Source organism: Dipodomys merriami, unplaced genomic scaffold (assembly GCF_024711535.1).
Source record: "Dipodomys merriami isolate MVZ:Mamm:240054 unplaced genomic scaffold, mDipMer1.0.p SCAF_3, whole genome shotgun sequence".
NCBI lineage: Eukaryota > Metazoa > Chordata > Mammalia > Rodentia > Heteromyidae > Dipodomys > Dipodomys merriami.
Genome location: NW_027204492.1, coordinates 80,054,345 through 80,077,017, shown reverse-complemented (window position 1 = coordinate 80,077,017; position 22,673 = coordinate 80,054,345). Strand labels below are relative to the sequence as shown.

The following is a 22,673-nucleotide window of genomic DNA, read 5'->3' as shown; positions in this document are numbered from 1 at the left end:
GGGCCCTGCCTTCCCTGGCAGGAGGAACAGAATAAAGAGCTGCCACAGCTTTCATCCATTCCCACCCATCCCTTCTGAATAGCAGGCAACTCAGTGGCCTGAAGTAACTTTCTATTTAGCTGGAGATGGATGGAATGGTGAAAACTTCTGTGTAGAGGTTGGGCTGTTCAGGAAAACTGCAGTTAGAATGTTTGTGGAAAAGCATATTCCTTCAGAATATTACCATGGTCTCGTGCTGGGTGGCTCACTCCTGTAACCTATTACTCAGGAGGCTGAGATTTGAGGATAGTGGTTTGAAGACAGCCCTGGGCAGGGAAGTCTGAGAGACTTATCTCCAATTAATCAACATTAAACTGGAAGTGGAGCTGTGGTTTAGGTTGTAGAGTGCTAGCCTTGATCGAAAAAGCTAAAGGACAGTGCCTAGGCTCTCAGTTCAAGCCCCAGCCCCAGCACACAAACAAACAAGAAGAGGTACATCCAGAAAAGATATATTTTCCATGGATCATTGGTACTTATGATGAATAATAAAAGAGGATAAACACTAGTAATACATGAAGATTGTATTGCTTGGAGGAAAGCTAAGGGCAAACCAAATCCAAAGTAATAGGGACAGTGCCTTTCTATGTTTGACAAATGTTGGTGCACTTCAATTCTTGTATTCCACAATATTCAAAGCAGTGCCATAAATTGAGAAGGGACATATGCAACAGATTAAGCATCTGACCAACAAATGGATAGGAAAGAGACTCATAAACATCCTCTAGATAAGGAAGAGAAGATGTAGCAAAAAGTTGAAGAGAATGTCAACAGTGATTTTGCTGACACTAGGGAATGGATGAGGCTTCCTCCCTCAATGCCAGGTCGGCTATAAAAACCAAACAACATTCACAAATGTGATAAGAACAAACAGGGGAACAGTGAAAGAGCACAGAAGATTAATGTGAGAAAGAATTCCAGCCACAACTGAACATCTCCATGTAGTGATGGATCACCAGTAATTCTAGCTATTACTGACTGAAACCCAGGAATAAATACTTAATTAAACAAGAGGAGACAAAACAAGAATACTCCACCATTCCAGTCATAGCACTGGAAAACTCTACTAATAATGTATGGCTCATTCTCTTTTGCTCTGTAGGCCAGGACACTTGCCCCTTTTTCACTGTTGTTCCTCTCTCTTTCTCTGTCTCTCACGCTCTCTGTCTCTCACGCTCTCTGTCTCTCACGCTCTCTCTCTCTCTCTCTCTCTCTCTCTCTCTCTCTCTCTCTCTCTCTCTCTCTCTCTCTCTCTCTCTCTGTGTCTCTCAAAATTTTATTGTACGGAAGGGATTACATTAACATAAGTCAGGTAATGAGGACATTTCTTTTTGAACAGTGACACCTCTTACATCATTTTCTCCCAGTTTTGTCGCTCATGACAAGGCTCCCTGACAAATTGTAAAGTTCATTTCCAATATAATGTCTAGTGAGTATCACTGATGAATTGGTTCACCCTTTGTCTCACCATTTCTGTGCTTCCTCTTCTCCTCCTCAAATCAGATAAACTTATATACAAGATAAAGTGTACAGAAATAAAAAAGTAACCAAAGAGAATAAATCAAAGAAAAGAGAAAAGAAAAAAATAGCACCTCAAACAGTATAATAAAAAACCTCTTGTTTCCATTTCCTGGAGTTCATTTTGACAAGCATCATTTTATATGATCCTATGCACATAGCTATTGAGCTCTTATGATCTTCTCCTCACTCTTTTGGTGGATATGAAAATCTAGCTTTAAGATGATACAAATAACCCAGACAGAGTCTTTAATCCTCTGCCAAATTCTGGGAGAGAGCTTTGACACTGTTAGCCATCTCCTCAATACTCTGTCAACTACACAGAAAAGAGAGAAATGCCTCCAAATCTTTCATCATGAAGAACCCCAGCAGCCTTTACAACCCAGCTCTGGCCCTGGTGCATGAGGCCTACTCCACCAGAAAGCTTCCACTGGGGACCAGATTTTTAAAATATCAACAGACCTTGGTGTGTGTGTGTGTGTGTGTGTGTGTGTGTGTGTGTGTGTGTGTGTGTGTGTGTGTGTGTGTGTGTGTGTGTGTGTGTGTGTGTGTGTGTGTGTGTGTGTGTGTGTGTGTGTGTGTGTGTGAACTCAGGGCCTAAGGGATCTTTTTGCTCAAGGGTGGCACTCTACCACTTAAGCCACAGTTCCACTGCTGTCTTTTTGCTGGTTAATTGAAGATATGATTCTCACAAACTTTTCTGCCCAGGCTGGCTTCCAACCTCAATCCTCAGATCTAAGCCTCTTGAGTAGCCAGGATTACAGCCTGAGCTACCGGCTCCAGGCTAGACTTTTCATGTTTATCTAGTCGAGGAACTGGTAAACAGGAACTCTAAAATGCTGCATAGATGAAAATGGTAAAACAGGACTAATGTTGCAGATAACTGTTTTTGAATTAATTTTTATGAGACTATTTAACAAAAATGTCTAGTTGTCTTAATTTTAATACATCAACATATGTTTGATAATCAAGCATCCAGAATTCTTTTAGGACTTACACTATGGCTAAATGTTTAGTGCTACTTCTACTCTACAAGTTAGACTTTAAAATAGATTTATTTATATAAAATTAATGCATGTTTATTAAAATATTAAAATGAAGCACAAAATTCAAGGAGGAGAGGGTAGATAAAAATCTATCCTAAATTCTACCACTTAAACATAATCAATCCTATCAAAAATTTAATTTCTCTCTTATTAAGTATATAGGGTTCATTTTGTTATTACTGTTAAATGAGACCATTTTTTTGTTGGCCATGAGGCTTGTGCTCAGGGACTGGATGCTGTCCCTGAGCTTTTTTGCTCAAGGCTAGGTTTCTACCATTTGAGCCAAAACACCACTTCTGGTTTTATGGTAGTTAAATGGAGATAAGAATCTCAGATATTTTCCTTCTCTGGCTGGTTTCTAACCACAATCCTCAGATCTCAGCCTCTTGAGTAGCTAGAATTACAGGTGTGAGCCACTGTTTCCAGGCAATGAGACCACTCTTTTCCTGATAGTCTGCAAACTTGTTCTTCAACTAACAACACCAGATATTTTCTCATGACAACCAACATAGATCTTCATTATTAATTTTTATCAACCTCTAATATATTTAATTATATGAGTCAAACTATGGTTCACTAAACTGACCACTTAATGATGGATAATATATTGTTTAATTCCGATTAGCAAATCTGTATTGTTAAAAATTCTTTTTTTAAACACAGATATGTGGTTTCATTAGATACACTGTAACATTTCTGTTTATGAATGTATTGTATTTTGATTGTATCCACCATCCCTACTATTCTTTCTGACTCTCTACTTTCCATCATTCCAGACTACTTCCTTTTCCCTCATCCCACATGATTGCTTTTCTAGTTCATTTAATTTCATTTTGTTTGTTTTACCATAACTGAGAAAATAGAGAGCACTTGACTTTTTATCTGGATTATTTCACTTAACATGATGTGCTCCCGTTCCATCCAATTTCCTGAAACACCACTATTTCGTTCTTCTTTGTGGCTGAATAATATGTTATTGTGTATATGTACTATTACGGTTTAATAGAAAATATCCCCCATAAGCCCATATATTGAAAGCTTGGTCCTAACAGTGACCAAGTGGTGGCATTATTTTGAAGGTTTTGGAAACTTAAGAGTTGGAGGCCTAGCTGAAGAAGAAAGTCATTGGAGCACACCTTTGAAAGTTATGCTTAGTTTCCCATCATTCCTCTGTCTCTGCCTCCTCCCCATCATATGGTGAACAGCCTCTTCTTCCACGCACTTCTACCAACATGATTTTCTGCCTCAAGTGGTTCAGAAACACAGAGCCAATCCACTGAAATTGTGAATGAAAATAAACTTTTCACCCTTTAAGTTATTCATATGAGGTATTTGATAATAGTGATGATAATTCCTTTAGCATTCATCTTTTTTTATAATACTGGGAGAGATGTTAATGTACCCAGTTACAATTGTGAGTCTGTCATTCTTTTAATTTCACCTCTCTCAATTTTTGTTTTATGTGTCTTAAGGTTATACCTACTGAATCTTACTCACTTAAGGTTATGTTGTCCTGGTAGTATTGATGAATTAACATAATAAGACATTGCTACTTATTTTACGTGCTCTAAGTCCACATTATCTGATATTAAGTGATTGTCTTGCTTTATTAAAAACAGCTTTTACATGCTATATAATTTCTATATTTTTACACTCAAATTACCTATACTGTAAAATTTTAAATACGTTTCATTAAATAGCATGCAATTTTGTTAGACTTTTTAATCTACCTTGACAATCATTGTTCTTTAATTAGTATATTTAAATAATTGACAATTGATTATTGATGTACAAGAGTTCAACCTTGCTCTTTTATTATTAAATTTTTAGTATGAATTCTATTTCTCTTCTCCTATAAAAATTACATAATATATTTAGGAATCTCATATTGATCCACATATTTCAGGATATATAATTTTTAAAATTTCAGCTCTAGGAATTGCAACATATGTATGATTTGTCACTTTCTTCTGATAATAATATTATACTACCACAAGGATGAAAATCTTATTTTCATTTATGTTCTGTTATTATGCCAACTTTTACATATCATTGTCTTACATATTGTATCGCCTAATAAAATTATTTATTCAAATATAATGTATACTTTAGAAAATTCATGAGCATACTATGCCTACTGTATGTCTATACTTCTTTGTGGCTGTTTGCCTTACTAAAGTTGCAATAGTCTTTCTTTTATCATTTACTCTCTCCTCGAAGAGTTTCCTTTAGTTACATTTTAAAAGGTGGTCTTTTTAACATATATGTGCCAAGTGACAGTACAGATTAAACAAGAACTATTGGACTTGTGGGCCTAGGTAGACTCCAACAAAATAATAGTGGGGGAGATTTCAATACCTGACTCTTATTAACAGATAGGTCATCCAAACACAATATCAACAAACTTCAGAATTAAGTGACCCTATAGACCACATGGGCTTACCATACATCTATAGAGTATTTTACCCAACAACTGCACAATGTACATTCTTCTTAGCAGCCCATAGAACTTCCTGTAAACCCAATAATGTTTTAGGGCACAAAACAAGCTGTAGCAAATATAACAAATGTGAAGTAATAAATAATTCACTGTATTCTATCAGTCCACATGAAATTAAAACTAGAGGGCTGGGAAGGTGGCTCAGTGGTAGAGTGCTTGCCTTGTATGCATGAGGTCCTGGGTTCAATTCCTCAGCACCACATAAGCAGCAAAAGCAGGAAGTGGCACTGTGGCTCAAGTGATAGAGAGCTAGCCTTGAGCTGAAGAGCTGAGGGACAGCGCCCAGGCCCAGAGTTCAGGCCCCATGACTGACAAAAAAAAAAAGAAAAGAAAGAAAGAAAGAAAAGACATTTGAAATTAAAACTAGAACTCAACCTGTATGCTACTTTGGTCTATTTGGTTTGTCTCATGTGACTGTGTTTCTCACTGATCTCTACTGGTACTACTTGCTTTCAAGTAGTATGGAGATGCAATTTCAAGATGGAATTGATCTAAGGATAGTGGTTTATATAGAGGAAGAGTTTCCAGATCTGGGACAGTGTTTGATGGGTGGAACCATGGAGAGTATGTCCTGCTTCTGTTACTTGTTGTTGCAGGATCCTCTCTGTTTATGTGGAATGGACAGGATTTGGAGGATGAAATGATTATAGTGAATAAACTCCTTTTGCCCTAGCTCTTCAGCCAGTGGTAGTAACAAGTATGGAGAGATCTTTGCTCATTTTTAATTTTAAAAAATTGTCTTGAGGAACCTCCATACTGGTTTCCAGAGTAGTTGAACAAGTTTACATTCCTAGCAACAGTGTACTAACATTCCCTTTTCATAACATCCTCACCAGCATCTGTTATTGTTATTTTGATTTGCATTTCTTATATTGCCAGAGATGTCGAACATCTCTTCGTGTATCTATTGGTCATCCTTACTTCTTCTTTTGAGAAGTCTCTCCTTACGTCTTTAGCCCACTTATTAATGGGGCAGTTATTTATTTTAGAGCTGATTTTGGGGGGATTAATTATTTTTAGCTCTAAGTATATTTTAGATATGAAACCATTTTCTGTTACATAGCTAGTAAAAATCTTCTCCCATTCTGTGAGATTTCTATTTATCTTGCTAGCTATCTATGTCCTTTGCCATGCAGAAATTCTTCAGTTTGATGAAATCTCACTTAATCTAGTTTTTCTTTGGTTTGTTGTGATTCTGGATCCTTACTGAGAAAGTTTCGTCTTATGCCAAGGGATCCTAGTGTTTCCTCTGCCACTTCCTGTCATATTTTTATGGTATCTGGTCTTACATTGCAGTCCTTGATCCATTTAGAATTGATTTTTGTACAGGGTAATATGTAAGGATTTAGCTTCAGTTTTCTGCATGTATATATCCAATTCTGCACGCACCATTTGTTGAAGATGCTGTATTACTTCCATCTGGTGTTTTTGATTCCCTTATCAAATATCAGGTGTCAATAGGACTCTGGGTTCATTTCTGGGGCTTCTATTCTGTTCCATTGATCCTTAGGCCTATTCTGGAGCTAATACCAAGCTGTTTTTTTTTTTTTTATTACTATGGCTTTGTAAGGCAGTTTGAAGTTTGGTATTAATAGTTCTCTAGCACTGTTCTTCCTGCTAAGGGTTATTTTTGCTATTTGGGGGGTCTGTCTATATAGACAATAGGATTCTACACTTCCACCAGAAGATAGTGTACCATTTGTAAGGAAAGAATTGGAAAAAAATATATTAAGTAAAGTCAGACCCAAAGAAACATAGGTTGCATAGTTTCCCTCATTGGTGGTAACTAGAATGTGCCAATAAATCTTCAAGTAAACACATTGGATGGCAAAAGACACAAAAATACACTTGGACAAGATAAATTATACAGATTTCTAGACATTCACACAGTGAAACTAAAGGAGAATGTGCTTAGGAAAGGATCACCAAGGTTCAATAGCTATGTGCATATGATTTTGTAAAATGATGTTTATCAAAATGAACTCCAAGAAATGGAAACAATAATTTTTTTTATTTTTCTTGTTTTCCTCCACTATGTTGGAAATAAACTATACAACTTGTAGGGAGGGGGTTGGGGGGAAAATCTGGGAGAAAATGAGGGAAGAGGAGACACTGTTTGAAAAGAAAAGTACTCATTATCTGACTTATGTAACTGTACCTCCTCTGTACAACCTCTTTATAATAACAATTAAAAATTGTCTTGAGTCTTTGTATATCAGGAAATGAATGCTTCATTTAACATAGTTCTCATAAATATTATCCCAGTTAATTTATTTTTCAATTTTATTCATGAAATCATTTTGCTTTGCTTTGTTTTTCCCAAAGACTATGAACCTAGACTAAATTAAGTTCATTGTGTTATAAATCATGCTACAAAGTTTTTCTCCTGCAGTTTCTAAGTACAGATTACTATTGATATTATGTGGAGAAACAACAAATGGATTAACTGCCAGAATATATCATAAACAAAAACCTTAGAAACAGAACATCTTGAGTTTTGTTTTTATTCAGCCATACCTCCTGAGAATTCAGTATAATACCAGTATATGACTAGGGATATTTGGAGTTACATATTTTTAAATTCTGATATTGCTTGCAAAATTTTACATGCTTATGTATGTAAATGAGGATATATTCCATTTTATATAGAAAGGTTGCATAGCACTTATTGGCTTCTCAAGGGGGTCAATGTACCCCCAAAGATTTAGATCAGCCGCAAAAAATAGTTTTCTTTCTACCAACTATAAGTGCTAAATAAATTAATTTGGTGAGAAATAAATGAAGACAAATCCTAAACTCATACATAGATAACAAAACAATATGTTGGAAATGATCTGTACAACTTGGGGGGGGGGTTGGAGGGAAGGGAAAGTGAGAGAAAATTAAAGGAGGGGTTAACAAGTTCTATAAGAAATGTACCTCACTACCTGCAACCCCTCTGTATATCACCTTCACAATAACATTAAAATTTTAAAAAAAGGTGGATCCTAATTCCAACTCTCAGATTCGCTTTCCATTTTCTTTTTCTTTTTTTTTATTGTGAAAATACTGTACAGAGGGGTTACAATTACATGGGCAAGATAATGAATACATTTCTTTTTTTTTTTTTTTTTTTTTTGGGTCCTGTTGTGGGGCCTGAACTCTGGGCCTGGGCACTGTCCCTCAGCTCTTCAGCTCAAGGCTAGCGCTCTACCACTTGAGCCCTAGTGCCACTTCCGGCTTTTTTCTTTTTGCTTATGTGGTGCTGAGGAATCGAACCCAGGGCCTCATGCATGCAAGGCAAGCACTCTACCACTGAGCCACCTTCCCAGCCCATGAATACATTTCTTATCAAGCATTGTAGCCTCCTCCTTTGTTTCCCCTTCCAATCCCTTCCCATCCTCCCCCTGCCCCACACCTAATCTTCCCTGCCCTCCCTCACTTTCCATTTTCTAGGCCTCTATTTGCTCATTTGTTAATGATAAACAAAATCTCTTTCACTTTCTTCTCAACATAAAGTTATTTGATATTTTATACTGATAAATCGAAGAAAAAATGATTCTTGTCAAATTGTAAACTAAGAAAAGAGGGACATTGCAGATTTTGTGGTATGCTGTAGCTCATCCTTAGATTTTTCTTGGTCTTTTTATTGGTTCTTGCTTTTAGTGGTAAATGAGATTAAGAATCTATCCCCTCCAATTAATTAGTCTCTCCTATCATTCATAAAGCCTGTATAGATTGCTTGTTATTTGTCAGGAACTTTACTGAATGTTTTACATATACTATCTCTCATCTTCATGACACCCATACTGGATAGGAATGATTCCAATTCTATTAGTACAAGGTTAGAGAGTCAAATACATGAACTAATATTTATACAGGGTTAGTATGATTAAAATCCATTATTACTGTAACTACATAAGTTAGATATAGATATCTTATTGCTGGGTAGATCAATATTCTTTGTTCATCTCCACAGGTAGAAGTAGAGCCCAAACACAAGATTAAGATAAAGACCTTAAATTCTAAACAATTAATTCTAAACATAAAGAATTCTTGTTAACAGCTTCACTGCTGGGTTTTCTTCTTTCAAGTATTAAGTTGTTACATATTAATTACAAAAATGAAGAGAAGAGATACATGTTTTTGTAGTAAGAAAGAATTCTACTACTTAAGTGTTGTTTGTTGGCCTCGAGCCTGTGGCTCACGCCTGTAATCCTATCTACTCAGGAGGCTGAGATCTGAGGATTTCAGTTCAAAGCCAGCCCAGGCAGGAAAAGTTTGTGAGACTCTTATCTCCTCCAATAAGCCACTCAGAAAATCAGAAGTGGCACTGTAGCTCAAATGTTAGAGCACTAGCCTTGAGCTGAAGAACTGAAGGACAGTACCCAAGCTCAAAGTTCAAGCCCCATGACCTACAAAAAAAAGTTTTTTATTTTTTCTGTTTTTGTATATATTTTTATTGTAAAAATACTGTACAGAGGTATTACAGTTATATGAGTAAAATAATGAGCTCATTTGTTATCGAGCATTGTTAGTTACTCCTTTGTTTTTCCCTTACCATCCCTTCCCTCCCCCACTCCCCAACTCTTCCCTCTCCCTCGCAACCGGGAAGTTGAAAACCTCGTTTTCAACATAGTGTCTTGTACATCTCATTGTTACAATGGGTCAACCTGTATCCTTATTTCAGCATTTTGTTATTTCCCTTCCCCTCCCCAAATTAGAAAAAAAATGTATATGCAAGATGCAGGGCACTGGAATCAAACTGACTGTCAATAAGTATAATGTTTATACAGATGACTTTGAAAATAATTCAATTGCAAAGAGAAAAATGATCCTTGTTTATGCAAGATGATATGAGTAAGGAGTCTCAAGATTCAAGATTTCTTTACAGAGATGAAGAAAACTGTTGATGGAATCAGATTAGTAGGTGGTTGAACAAAGAATAGAATCTGTGATGCAAATTAAAACCCCCATCATTAAAAGTAAGAACAGAGTTAATTCTCCACATACATGTAAGGAAGCCCAACTATTGTCTAAGTTGGTTAAGTCATACCTTACTACTCTCACAGTTATCTACTAGCTGTAGTTTCACTTTATTCAGTTACTTTATGTGTAAGCATGTGTGCCAGTACTGAGGCTTGAACTCAAGGCTTTGCACTTGAACCACACCTGCACTTCTGGCGTTTTCTTGGTTAATTAGAGATAAGAGCCTCACAGACTTTTCTGTTCAGGCAGGCTTTGAACTGTGATCCTAAGCTCTCAGCCTCCTGAGTAGCTTGGATTACAGATGTGAGCAACTGGTGGCTGGCCAGTTACATTTTTAATGCTAGAATAATCTTTCTCAAGCTTACCTTTCATCATGTTATCTTCCTCTTTGATTTTTTCAACATTCTATTTCTCAATGTAGCATTCATAATTTTTCATAGCAACCTCACCCTAATTTATTCACATTTTCCCTAGTCTTTGACATATGGACTTTCTGCACTGTGTATTTTTGCATTCTTCTCGGAACACAGAATACTCATTTTCATGACTTATATAGATTTATCTTGCTATTTCTGCCTGGAAAACCTCACCTTTTCTCTCTTACCAACCAAATAATCCCAAGACCATCAAGTCTTCCATTCTAAGTTGTCCATGCTCTCTGAAGCCTTTTCTAACTCCTGCAATATATATCTATGCTCATCCTTCCTAGTAACGCATTGTAAGTTTATCTTGGGAAATTTTTGTGTGGTTTTGGCTTGTTAATTTGAATTTTACAACTGGACAACATTCTCCTTGGAGAGAAAATGCACAAATTAGCCTCATTTCATTTTCTTGCACAGCCCTGTGAAGAGCCTGTGGCACCCTATAGATGGTTGCAGATTGATAGATGAACTCAGAATATGGATCAAAGAATTAGACCTGGCTGAATGAAGGGAAAGGAGAAATTAAAGATTATATCAAGGTTCTTAAATGGAGATGACTGAAACAATAATGTAGTTATTGGCTAGAAAATAGTGCAGAAAGAACATGTTAAGATAAGTGCTGGTTCTTTCCAAGTAAAAGATTCTTTGGCAATGGGAAGTTGGCTGGAGGAAGGACGATCCGTTCCCCCTTCTTTTTCTGTCTCAAATTGCTTTCCATTAACTTCCTTTGTGTATGTCCCTTCTGTCTTGTACCCTGCAGAGTATACTAATATTTAGACTCCAATAAAAGCAAAATATAATCCACAGACTTCATAGATCTTCCTTTCTCTCTATTGAGAAAAAGCATTTTTCATTACCTGATATTATTCTTAGTGCTTACTTTCAACTTTGTCTAGCCAAAGTCCTCCAAAGAGCAATATAATATTGAGGATGTGAATACTCCTCTGCATTGGTTTAATACAAGTAATTAGACCATATTTAATTTTATTTTATTTGTCAGTTATGGGGTTTGAACTAGGGGCCCAGCTACTGTCCTTGAGCCTCTTTGTGCTCAAGGCTAGCGCTCTACCACTTGAGCACCACTTCTGGTTTTTGAGTAGTTAATGGGAGATAAGAGTCTCACAGGGAATTTTCTGCTTGGGCTGGCTTCAAACGGTGATTCTCAGATCTTAGCCTCTTGAGTAGCTAGGATTACAGGCATGAGCCACCAGGGCCCAGCTGGACCATCTTTTAAAGATTTAGACTGTATTCATTCTCTGCAGGTGAAAAGCTGTGTAACATGTGATAGATATGACAGGCATGTTTCCTACTCTGATGAGCTCAACAGGAAATATTGGAAGCACAGTGGAGTTAAGCCCTGCAGATGTCCAGCTTAGAGACCCTGCTTCCCCCACTTTTGTTAGATATATGTATGTACCAGTGTGCTAAATTGGATTCAATGCCCATCTCCAGGGATGACCCAAGTTCCCACTCACCTGAATAACCAGGTTTTCTGGGAAGACTACAGAAGTACACTCAAATGCTTTTTGTTTATTAGTTCCATGTCCTTGCTTGCTGCATTTGTATTTGTCAAAAAGATAGTTGAAACGACTGAGAGAAAAAGCCTTCATTTACTCACAGGCAAGTCTTTTTAACCAAGAAAGCTCTATAATTACAGTGAACAAGGTTTTAGTTTTTCTTTGAAGATAAACCTTTCATTTCAATTTAGGCTATTATTTGGCTGCATTTTCCCATAGCTGGCAGGAGTGAATTAGCCTCAAAGTAGGGTTGCCAGACTTAGTAAATGAAAATACAGGACATTGAGTTAAAACAAATTTCAGATAAATGATGGATGATTTTTAGAATAAATATGTTATGTGCAATATTTTAGAAATACTTATATTTAAATACATCTGTGGTTTATATGAAATTCAGATTTAATGGAGTATCTTTTTTCTGTAGAATACACTAATACTTAGACTCCAATGACAGCAAAATGTTAAAGAAAAAGTGTTTTTCACAATATATAAACCACACATCATAATTCCTTCTCTTTATTAAGAAAAATCATTTCTCATTACCTGAAAAATTAGCCTGAAATCCTATCTACTCATGAGTCTAAGATCTGAGGATTATAGTTCCAAGCCAGTTAATGTAGGAAAGTTTGTGAGACTCATCTCAAATTAATTACCAAAAAGCTGGAAGCAGAGCTGTGGCTCAAGTGGTAGAGTGCTAGCCTTCGGCAAAAAAGCTCAGACACTGTGTCTAGGCCCTGAGTTCAAGCCCTAGGACTGGCATAAAAATGGGAAAAAAGTGAGTAGCATCAGAATAAACATGAGAACACAGGTATTACTTTGGAAGTGTGATTTTATTTTCTTTGGGTATATTAGTAGGATAACTGGATTTATGTGTATAATTTTGTCTTTTTTCTTTTTTGGTACTGGGGATCAAATTCAGGACACTGCACTTGCTAGGCAAGCTCTTTGCCACTGAACCACATCCCAGCCCTGTTTTTTTTTCTTTGAGGGATATCTATGGCATTCTTTATAATGGCTTTGCCAATTTGCCTTCTCCCAACAGTGTATAAGAGTTCTTTTTTCTCTGAACCCTCACCAAAACAAGATACTTTTTTCTGTATTTGATAATCACTCTATTAGAAGGGACCTCATTGTAGTTTTCCCTTGATGACTAAACATATTTAGAAGGCTTTCATATATTTCTTTTTCATCTGTATTCTTTTGAAAAGCGTCTATCCAGATAATTTGCCTATTTTTAAATAATATATTTATTTGGGTTTATTTTGTCACATTGGGCTTTGAGTTTTTCATCCAGCCCTTGTTGCTTAAGTTTTTTTTTTCAGACAGATTTCTTGTTCTTTAATACTAAGAAGCTGATTTTTTGTTTCTTTTTTTTTGAGTTTATTTACTATGTGGATATTAACCCTTTAAAAGACGAATAGCTGACAAATATTTTCTCCCATTCTGTTTGTTGTCTCTTCACAGTGTTGATTTTTTTTCCTTTGCTTTGTCAAAGCTTTTAGTTTAATGTAACCCAACTTGCCAATTTTTCTTAACTTTCATTTACCATGCTATTGTGGTCCTATCAAGGAAATCATTTCCTCTACCAGTATCTAGGATTTTTTCTCTGTTTCCTCTAGAAGTTTTAAGGTTCTAGGCCTTTTATTCAGCTGTTCTATCCATGGTGAATTGTTCTTGTAGAGTATGAGAGCTAGAGGTGAAAGTTTAGACCACTAAATGTGAATATAGTTTTCTTAGCATCATTTGCTTACAAGGCTGTTCTTTTCCTGGTAGATGTTTTTGGAAAGTTTGTGAAGTCACTTGGCTGTAGATGTCAGCTTTACCACTAAAATCTCTGTTCCATTAATCTTTGTGTCACTATGCTTGATTTTATACCAGTGTAACACTGTTTAGTTAAATGAAGTATTGTGATGGCCTCAACTTTGTTCTTGATCAAGAGATCTTTGGCTGTGTGGGATTGTTCCATGTTTTCATATAAATTTTACAGTATATTTTTCTAGTTATGTGAAGACTGTCATTGGTATTTGACCAAGATTTCATTGAATGTGTGCATTGCTCTGGGTAGTATGAACATTTTAACAATATTAATCCCTACAATTTATGAAAACAGGAAGTCTTTTTATATTTTTTGTTTTTCCTATTTCTTTAATAATAGTTTTTTTTTAATTTTCTTGAAAAGATCCCTTTATACCCTTGGATAATTTGATTTCTAAGTATTCTTGTAACTATTGTGAATGGAATTGCTTTCCTGATTTCTCTCTCAGAAAATTTATATATAGAAAAGCTACCACTTTATTTAAAAAAAGATGAGAGGTCTACATTACACGGGCTGGTCTCAAACTCATGACCTCAAGGGATCCTCTCATCTAAGCCTTTCATTTAGCCAGGATTACGGGAATGTGCCCAATGTCATTTACTCACTTTTGTATGTTTATTTTGTAACCTGCTACTTACTGAATTAATTTTTTTAGTTTTAATAGCTTTTTGGTTGAGTCTTTATGTTTTACTATATATAAGTATATGACCTGTAAAGAAAAACTAAGTTGACTCTCTTCCTGATAATGCACTTTGTATTTCCTTTACTTGCTTAATTACTGTGTCTTACTTCAAGTAGTATATGGAACAAGAGTGGGTGGAGGGGTTGGAGATGTGGCTCAGTTGGTAGAGCACGACCCAATGAGAAAAAGTGTTAGGTACCCAGTTCCAGGCTCAGAACAAAAACAAAAACAAAAACAAACAAAAAAGTGAAAAGAGAAAGAGAAAGAAAAGAGTGGTGAGAGAGAACAGCCTTGCCTTGTTCCTAATCTTAGAAGAAATGCTTTCAGATTTTCCCCGTTCAATATGATGTTTCCTAGGTTTTGTCACATCCAACTTTATTATTTTGAGTTATGATCCTTTTATATTTAATTTTTTCATCCACTTTTTCTTGATCCGTTCATCTACTGAGGGCCATCTGGGTTGGTTCCATATTTTAGCTATGGTAAATATTGTGCAATAATCATAATTGTGCTGGTAGCCTTAGTATGGCCTTGTTTGTGATCGTTTGGGGAAATGCCCAAAAGTGGGAGTGCTGGGTCATAGGGGAGCTCTATGTGGAGTCTTTTGAGGAACCTCCATACTGCTTTCCAAAGTGGTTGAACAAGTTTACATTCCCACCAACAATGCAGGAGGGTTCCTTTCTGGCCACATCCCCTCCAGGATCTGTTGATATTAGAATTTTTGATTATAGCCATTTTAACTGGGATGAAGTAGAATCTCAATGTTGTTTTGATTTGCATTTCTTTTATGGCTAGAAAGGTTGAGCATTTCTTCATATGTCTATTGGCCATCCTTCTTTCCTCCTCAGAGAAGTTTCTCTTTAAGTCTTATTTTTTTTTGGGGGGGGGGTCCCGTCGTGGGGCCTGAAATCTGGGCCTGGGCACTGTCCCTCAGCTCTTCAGCTCAAGGCTAGCGCTCTACCACTTGAGCCACAACACCACTTCCGGCTTTTTTCTTTTTGCTTATGGGGTGCTGAGGAATCGAACCCAGGGCCTCATGCATGCAAGGCAAGCGCTTTACCACTGAGCCACCTTCCCAGCTCTCTTTAAGTCTTTAGTCCACTTATTTATTGGGCAGTTGTTTCTTTGAGGATTTGTTGTAAGGGAATTTAGTTTTTTTTAATATATATATATTTTTTTAATTGTGAAAATACCATACAGAGGGGTTACAATTACATGGGCAAGGTGATGAGTATATTTCTTACCAAGCATTGTTGCCTCCTCCTTTGTTTCCCCTTCCCATCCCTTCTCATCTCCCTCCTCCTCAAAGTTGTAAAATTAGTTTTTCGACATAATGTCTTCTACATCTCATTGTTGCAATGGATCCACCTGTACCCCAATTTAAACAATTTGTTTTTTCCCCTCCCCTCCCCAAATTATACCAACATCAAATATAGTGAAAACAGGGGTTATAATCAAGTGGTTTTTCTTTCTTGCTATTATTTCTAACATATTTATAAGATGATTTCTTTGTTGCTTTGTATGTCCCTCCACCACAGGATTTAGTTTTTTGAGTCCAAGTATGTTTTAGATATGAGACCCTTGTCCATTGTATGGTTAGTGAAGATCTTCTCCCAATCCGTGGGCTTTCTATTGATCTTGCTAGCTATGTCCTTCGCCATGCAGAAGCTCTGCAACTTCATGCAATCCCATTTGTCCAAACTTTCTTTGCTTTGTTGTATTTTTGGGTCTCTATTAAGGATATTTCAGCCTGTGCGAAGCAGCCCCAGAGTTTCTCCTATTCCTTCCTGTAATGTTTTCAGGGTGTCTGCTTTGACTTCGAGATCTTTCATTCATTTGGAATTGGTACTGGTGTAGGGTGATATATAAGGATCTAGCTTTAGTTTTCTACAGGTGTTTAACCAATTTTGCCAGCACAATTTACTGAAGAGGTTGTCTTTCTTCCATTCTATTCTTTAGCTTCCTTTTCAAAGATTAGGTGGCAATAGTTCTGTGGGCTCATTTCTGGGTCTTCAGTTCTATTCCATTGCTCCTCAGGTCTGCTCTTGTGCCAATACCTAGCTGTTTTGATTACTATGGCATCATTGATCTTGTTGATAATTCATCACATCAACAAGAACAAGGATAAGAACCACGTGATTATCTCAATATATGCAGAAAAAGGATTTGATAAGATCCAACATCCCTTTATGATGAAGGTCCTGGAAAAAACTAGAAATCCATGGAATATTCCTTAGTATAATAAAGGCTGTGTATGGCAAATCTACAGCCACCATTATACTTAATGGAGAAAAACTAAAGCCATTTCCTGTAAACTCAGAAATGAGACAAGGATGTCCACTCTCTCCACTTCTCTTCAATTTAGTATTACAGCAATTTAGTTACAGCAATAAGAAAAGATGCAAACATAAAGGGGATCCAAATAGGGAAAGATGAAGTAAATCTCTCCCTCTTTGCAGATGACATGATCTTGTATTAAAGAATCCCATAGACTCCACTCCCAAATTACTCAAGCTGATTCAAAACTTTGGCATAGTAGCAGTGTACAAAATTAATCCTCGAAAATCAATGGCTTTTCTGTATGCAAACAATGAGTAGAGTGTGGATGAAATCAGGAAAGCAACTCCTTTTGTAATAGCCCCACAAAAGAATAAAATACCCAGGAGTTATCTAAAGAAGTGAAGGACCTCTATGATGAAAACTTTAAAAACCTAAAAAATGGAAATTAAACAGAACTTAGGAAGTGGAAAAACCTCCCATGCTCCTGGATTGGGAGGATTAACATCGTGAAAATGGCAATACTTCCAAAGGCTATCTACAAATTCAATGTGATACCTATCAATATTCCAACCCCATTCTTCAAGGAAATAGAAGAAGCAACCCAAAAATTCATATCGAACAATTAAAGACCCCGAATAACAAAAATCAATCCTTAGCAGAAAGAATAGTGCGGGAGAAATATTATCAATACCAAATTTCAAACTCTAAGCTTTTTTTAACCTAATGATCCTTTGTACTCTTTTTTTTTAAATACCGTTCAGAGGGGTTACAATTATATGGGCAAGATAATGAGTACACTTCTTATCAAGTATTATTGCCTCCTCCTTTGTTTCCCCTTCCCATCCCTTCCCATCTCCCCCACCCCGCACCCCTACTCCCAATAGTCTTAGTTTGCAGTTATTTTGTTTCAGAACTTGAAATATGTCATTCTGTTTCTCGCCTATAGGAGTTCTGTTATAAAATATGTTGTTAGTCTAATGGAAATACCCTTAAATGTGACTTGGTGATTTTCTGTTGTGGATTCAAAGAATGATCTTTCACCATTTGACTATAATATGTCATGGTGAAGATATTTTCTGGTCATGCCTATATAGAGTCCTATAGATCTTCTGTACACAGATATCAATATCTGTCATAAGCTCAAGGAAGTTTTCTATTATTTCATTGAATAGCTATTTTTGATACATTAGTTTTGTATCTCCTTACTTTTGGATATTCTGCAAATGCAAGTATTTGTCCCATTATTGGTATCACAGATCTTTCATTCAATTTTTCCCCTTTTCTTATTGTCTGTCCAGGATATTTCATGACCAGTCTTCAAATTCAGATGAAACCCCACCATTTGGTTGCTAAGTTTATAAAGTATACCTGATCCACGAGTCCAAGACCGTCTCAAAACCACAAACAACTCTCTCTTCACTGAACTTATTCACATCCTGCATTATCTTCCTAAATTCATTTAACTGTTTATCATGTTCTTTTGGATCTCATTGAACTTTTAAAAATCTTTAAATATTTTTATCATGTATTTCATTCATATAAAATTCTTTGGAATCTGTCACTGGTATTATTATGTTCTTTCAAAGGTGTCATATATTTTTTCATATTTTTGGTCCCTATATTAAGATTTGTGCTTCTTCTAGTGGATCAGGTATGTCTACCACTTTTATGGGGTAGCCTTCTTAATAAGTAGATTTCTCCTAAAGATGTGTCTTGGAGTATTAGTCTGTTAGGCAATATAGGTTTAGTTTGCAGCTGGACATCATAGTGTAATTTTCCTAAATCCTCTTTGGTTGTCATTTATAATTTTAGGCACAGTGTACATTGTGGTGGATTCAGAGATACTGTTCTTACAATGGGAATAGTGGTCCTTATCAGGTGAAAGAGGTTTTCCTAAGCAATGTTTGTACTAGTTCTGTTACTAACAAGGGATTCTGGCACTTGATGTCACTCAGTGCTGCAGGCCAAGACTCCAGCAGGAATGGCTGCACCCTTTCGTGAGGCTCAGCTGCAACCCAGACAGCAATGCATTTGTCAGAAAATGTGTAGGGATAGGTCACTGTGGAAACCCTGTTTGTGATATGGCATCAGGAGACTGTAGGGCCTGCTCTAGTGATAGTGGTACATGCCAAGGAGTGGCATTGCAACTAGCACCTAGCAAAGTTCCCGTGTACCTCTTTATAACTGTCTAAGCACACCTTAGCACAGGACAATGGAAGAAAATGGGGAATCTCTCTTCCAAACCCTGATTGCTTCAGCTGTAATGCTGTTCTGTGAGTGGGCAACAGCTAAAGCCGTGTAGCTTATGACCTTCTCAGTTTATCATAGTGGGTAGAGTAGCATCTCAATGCTCAATGTTCCATTTCCACCCTCCACCCTTTCAGTTACACGTGGCTTCGCAAAATTCAGAAGGGAGAGGCTACAGTTACAGACTTCCCAGAAGTCATTTGGGAGTTTTTCACTGCACATATATCTGACCACCTCCTTGGCCTCAAAGAACAACTTCCTTCCTTCCTTCCTTCCTTCCTTCCTTCCTTCCTTCCTTCCTTCCTTCCTTCCTTCCTTCCTTCCTTCCTTCCTTCCTTCCTTCCTTTTCTTTCCTTCCTTCCTTTTTTGATTCCTTCCTTTCTCTTTCTTCTCCACTCTCTTCTTCCTTCCTTCCTTCCTTCCTTCCTTCCTTCCTTCCTTCCTTCCTTCCTTCCTTCCTTCCTTCCTTTCTTCCTTCCTTCCTTCCTTCCTTTTTTCTTTCTTTCTTTCTTTCTTTTTTATTGTGAAAATACTGTACAGAGGGGTTACAATTACATGGGCAAGATAATGAGTACATTTCTTATCAAGCATTATAGCCTCCTCCTTTGTTTCCCCTTCCCATCCCTTCCCATCCTCCCCCCTTTCTTCTTTCTTTGTTTCTTTCTTTGTTTCTTTCTTTCTTTCCTTCCTTCCTTCCTTCCTTCCTTCCTTTCCTTCCTTCTTTTTTGCTTCCTTCTTTTTTGCTTCCTTCCTTTCTCTTTCTTTCTCCTCCCCTCACTTCTCTCTTTCTTTCTTTTCTTCCTCCCTCCCTTCCTTTCCTTCCTTTCCTTTCCCTTCCTTCCTTCCTTCCTTCCTTCTTTTTTGCTTCCTTCCTTTCTCTTTCTTTCTCCTCCTCTCACTTCTCTTTCTTGCTTGCTTTCTTTCTGTCCTTCCTTCCTTCCTTCTCTTTCCTTTCCTTCCTTCCTTCTTTTTTGCTTCCTTCCTTTCTCTTTCTTTCTCCTCCTCTCATTTCTCTCTTTCTTTCTTTCTTTCTTTCTTTCCTTCTTTCTTTCTTTCTTTCTTTCTTTCTTTCTTTCTTTCTTTCTTTCTTTCTTTCTTTCTTTCTTTCTTTCTTTCTTTCTTTCCTTCCTTCCTTCCTTATCTTTCCTTTCCTTCCTTCTTTTTTGCTTCCTTCTATTTTGCTTCCTTCCTTTCTCTTTCTTTCTCCTCCCCTCACTTCTCTCCCTCACTTCTCTCCCTCCCTCCCTCCCTCCCTCCCTCCCTCCCTCCCTCCCTCCCTTCCTTCCTTCCTTCCTTCCTTCCTTCCTTCCTTCCTTCCTTCCTTCCTTCCTTCCTTCCTTCCTTCCTTTCCTTTCCTTTCCTTTCCTTTCCTTTCCTTTTCTTTTTTTTTCTCTTCCTTTGGCTATGCAGTCCATGCTGTCTGTGAACAAATGTAGCTCAGACTGGCCTCAAACTAGTGATCCTCTTGCCTCAGCCTTCCAAGTGCTGGCATTACAGGCATGAGTCACCACACTTGGCTCTGATTTGGTTCTTGAGAATGGCATACTCCATTCTTTTCCATGTCACAACAACCATGCCCTGCATTGCATGACATCCAGTGTGCTTAGGTCACAGTTACTCTACTGGACCGAGTTTGTTTTACTTTTGAAGTGGAACCTGTGGAGTTTCATAGATGGACAGAGGAATGGATTTGTGACCCCTAAAACAATCCAGACTCAAACAATAGCTCACTAGCTCCTGGCTACAGTATTCTGAGATTACTGTATAGGTTTCTGGTTAGTTAACTAAGTGGACTTCAAGCCTGTGAGTATTGTGGACAATTTCCATAACTAGTATTGTTAGCACCCACACTGATAGGGTTTGCTGAAACTCTCTATTTCACACTTACCTTTGCAAAGGGGAGATTCCTTCTCTATTAACAGAGGAGCCAGGGTGGCAGATGTTGGGGTATTTTGCTCTTGTTACTATTCTGTCATCCTAAGTCTCTGAATCTTAGAATATTTCAGTCTTTTTCTAGCCAGTGTCAACTGTGTGCCCATAATTGCTCACCTCAAAATGTAGCTATATACTTTTTACTCTGGTTCTTCTTTGTGGATGAGGAAGTAAGTGCTAAATGCTTCTACAGCTATCTTGGATCGCATGTACTTAAATCATGACCTGTGAATCAGTAGGCACAGATAGAGGAAAATTATATTTGCCCTAGAATTACCACGTGCAATTTGGAAAATGGCATAAAGATCTATTTGTAGGTGGCAGCTGATTTTGATTCCCTCTTCTAGTGTTTCTAAATTGTTTTACTTTTAATTTATCTGAAGCTGTCAGCAAAGACTAAGGATGTGAAGAATAAAAGAAGCTTCTTTATAATCATAGAATGGACTACACATGGGACAAATTGGCCTTTTGGTAAGCCTCTGCTGCTTTTAGGCTGAGAACCTTTTTCCATTATGATGGCCTAGCAGTTAAATACATTCATTTTGGTGTTTGGGTAGGTAGTGGGGGGATGGGCAAGAAAAGGGGATGAAAGTATCTCTCACTAAAAAGCCTGGCACAAAACTGTTTTCAAAATGAGGCAAACAGCCCTTGTTGAAGTCTTTCTGAATCTGTAGTACTCTAAGATATTATAAGGTAAAGAGGGAATATATAAAATAGGTAGGCAATTTAAACAGTTTAGGAAGAAGAGATCCTTTAAATCTTAGAATATTTCCCTCCTTTGTTCTCCTGGAAAAAACATCCCTAAGGCTAGAGTGACAAATCCTAATTGCAACATAACACCTGCCCCTTCTTTCCTGTGGTTGCAGCTGTTCTGAGCACCATTGCATTCTGGGCTGTCAAATTAGTAAATCTAACACCTGCCTTACAGGCTGATTTGAGGAATTGGCTCTCATAAGAGTCTTTGTTTGTGTCTTCCTACCTATGGGTCCTTGACCTGTCTGCCTGCCTCTGATCCTACGAAGGCTGAAGGCAAATGAAAGCCATGAGACAACCATCTGAAGAATTAATTTACTGTCAAATCTCATGGATTTGGACTCTCTGACTAAAATTTTGAATAACCCAGGATATGACTGTGATGAATTTTAACTACTATAGTATATGTAATAAAACTTTTCTAAGCAAAATAATACCCTGGACAATATTTCAAGAGTAGATTGCTAACTTATTATGGAGTGTACACATTGTTTTCAAGCTTCTTAAGGGGATGGAGTTGGGAGAGATGGGGAAAATGATGAAAGGTCTGACACAGCAATATGCATGGTATTCATAAACTGATTTATTTAATTGAAACCCCTTTATACAACTACTTGGATAATTTTAAGCTGATATATAATTTATATATATTTAGTTATATTTATTTTAAATATATTTAGTACATATACACACAAAATTCACATGCTTATCTGTTAACTTTCTAAATCACCCCCCATCCAGTTCAATTATTTTTTTCTTTAAAAGAATTACTCTTGCATTTCTTTAAAAAACATCTGGTGTATCTCTAGTTCAAACCACCTTTTCTTCCCCCTTAAAATTAGAGAGCCTCAACTATTTAATTATGAAAGTCCTTGTAGGTTTGTAAAAGTAGTCAGTATTAAAGCTGCTTCAGCAATTTCCCTGGTACCCAGAAAACAATTCTGACCCCATCCTTT

At 37.0% G+C, this 22,673-nt stretch overlaps 1 pseudogene; it reads right to left on the bottom strand.

Moving 5' to 3' along the window:
- Nucleotides 1-90: 90 nt before the first annotated feature.
- The window catches only part of LOC138839867 (etoposide-induced protein 2.4 homolog pseudogene), a 59,231-nt pseudogene continuing 36,648 nt past the window's right edge, over nucleotides 91-22,673 (bottom strand).